Source organism: Rhinopithecus bieti, unplaced genomic scaffold, assembly GCF_001698545.2.
Source record: "Rhinopithecus bieti isolate Rb0 unplaced genomic scaffold, ASM169854v2 scaffold_15570, whole genome shotgun sequence".
NCBI lineage: Eukaryota > Metazoa > Chordata > Mammalia > Primates > Cercopithecidae > Rhinopithecus > Rhinopithecus bieti.
Genome location: NW_016808199.1, coordinates 20,693 through 23,210, shown reverse-complemented (window position 1 = coordinate 23,210; position 2,518 = coordinate 20,693).

Genomic DNA, 2,518 nt, shown 5'->3' with positions numbered 1-2,518 from the left:
TAAAGCTAGAAGATGTACAGTTTGCCAGGCAAGTGCTTCGGACAGAGGAAACAGCAAGAGCATAGACCTGGCAGTGGGAAAGGCAGGGAAGTGCAAGAGATGGAGGGAGCCTGGATCCTAGGGTGCAGTGAGGCAAGCGGGGAGCTGGAAACTGACCTGTAAGGGCAGCAAGGAGGAACCCAGGGAGGCTGCCACACCTGCCAGAGGGCGCTGCAGCCTGTCACAGGGCATTGCTGCTGTAGGGCAGGAAAGGTGAGCAGCCCAGTTGCAGACGTTGAGTGCAAGAGTTTTGTGAGGTCCACAGTGTTTCTCTAAAATGGTACACCCCACCAATGTTGAAAATCAGATTTCGTGTCAATCCAGATTTCTGGCTCCTCTTGAAAACCAAATGATCTGCTAACTTGGGGCTGACCTCCTGTATCACAACCTGTTATGAATTGGATGGTTCCCCCCCACCCCCGGCAAATTCACCTGTTGGAGTCCTAATCCCCAGTCCCTCAGAATGGCACCTTATTTGGAGACAGGGTCTCTAGAGAGGTAATCAAGTCAAAATGAGGTCATCAGGGTAGACTTTAATCCAATATGATTGCTGTCCTTATAAGGGGAAATCTGGACCCAGAGACACTTGGAAGAAAGATGATGTGAAAAGATGCAGGGAGAAGACAGCCATCTGCAATCCAAGGAGAGAGGCCTGGTACATAGCCTTCCCTCACAGCCCTCAGAAGGAATCAATCCGGCTGACACCTTGACTTTGAACTTCTGGCCTCCAGAACTGTGAGACAAGAATTTTCTGTTGTTTAAGCCGCCCAGGTTGTTGTGATTTGATACACAGCCCTAGCAAACCAATATGCAATCCCTGGCAAGCCAGGAGGAAATGCCAGTTGAGGGTGCCCTCCTCTAGGCTTCCTCCCCACCCCTCCTTCCAAGTTCCCCTTGCCCCTGCCCCATTTACCACTCTTGCCTGTGCCCTGCTTCCCCCTTGGGCCATGGAGGTAGAGCCTCTGCCATTTCACTCTGCCTGTCTGTCCTACTGTGAGGGGCTCTTTGGTTAGCCCCAGCATAACCCGGTTCACTCCAGCTGCAGGAGGAACAGAAGAACTCATTTGAGCCTGGTTGGTGGGCTGGCAGCTGGCCCTTCATCTTGTTGGGGAGATTTGAACCCAGGAGAACCAGTCAGTCCTTGGGAGGGAGTAAGCTCTGTGAAGGGTCTGAACTGGAATGGACTTCCTGATTGTCTGGGCCTTGTGGTCTGTGGACCAGCAACATCAGAATCATCTGGGAGCTTGTTAAAATGCGGAACCCCAGGCCCCAAGCTGACTTGCTGAATCAGAATCTGCATTCTAACAAAGTCCCCAGGTGATTCATACTACATTCAAGTTTGAGATGCACTGGATCTTAAATGTCACTGCACACTGGAACCACCTGGGGATTCCAAGTGACTGCTAATGCCTGGGTACCTTCCCCAAAGATGATGATGTAATTATTCTAGGGTGGAGCTTGGACGTCACAGTTTGAAAAGCTTCCCAGGTTATTGTAATGCACAACTACATTTGGGGACTGCTGGTCTACTGTGGGTATTTACACCAACTCCCCTTCCCATCAGAAAACTTTTATAGCAAATAGCAAAACTAGAGCTAGTGGGTCCAGAAAGAACTGCCCACATCCACCCCCAACCACCCAAATAACTCAAGCTGTCTGGGGAAGGGCCTATACAGATGACCACTGACCAGTGAAAGGCATGGTCAGAGCCCTGTTTGGGTGATTAAGAAAGCTTCTAGTCCTTAGTAGTATTTAAATTCTTAAGTGTTCTTTAAGTTCTGGGAGGGACTTGGAATTGTACCCAATGCCCAAAGATGTTAAGTGACTTACCCAAAGTCCCATGGTTCTTCTTGGCAGAGCTGGGACTTGTGAGTGGGTGTTTGAGTCCCACTTTGGAGCACTTTGTTGATCGAAGTCAGGGGTATGGTCTGTCCCTTGGGGCATGTGTCCTCCTGTGTCATTAAAAGAGTCATGGCCTGAAAGTATTGGGCTGACTTTGAGTCCCTATTGTGAAATTCAAGATGTACCCAATTCTGATGAACTTTGGAAAAGGCAGACAGGTTACAGTTGACTCTGAGGCCCGATGGTTCTAATGAAGGCTGAAGGGAAACTACTGCTTCTTGGAAACCAGGAAGGGACTAGCAGAGGAAACAGAGGCAGGACCCTGCTCCCAGATGTAATAACCCTCCGCCTGTGCTGGGGTCATAGTCACTGATGATTAGCTAGTGCTTTCAGGGCTCAAATGTTGGACTTGAGGTTGAAGTTGCTTTCTATTTACTTCCATCTTTTTCACTAAGTAGTTGAGAGAGTACAGAGTAAGGGGGTGTAAGGGAGAGGATGCCCCTGGAGTCCTGGGGACTAAGGTTTGGGACCCAAGCTCCACATTAACTAGTTGTGTGACCTTGGACCAGACACTCAACTTCTCTGAGCCTTGGTTCCACATCTGTGAATTAGGGGAATTTTTTTTTTTTTTTTTTTT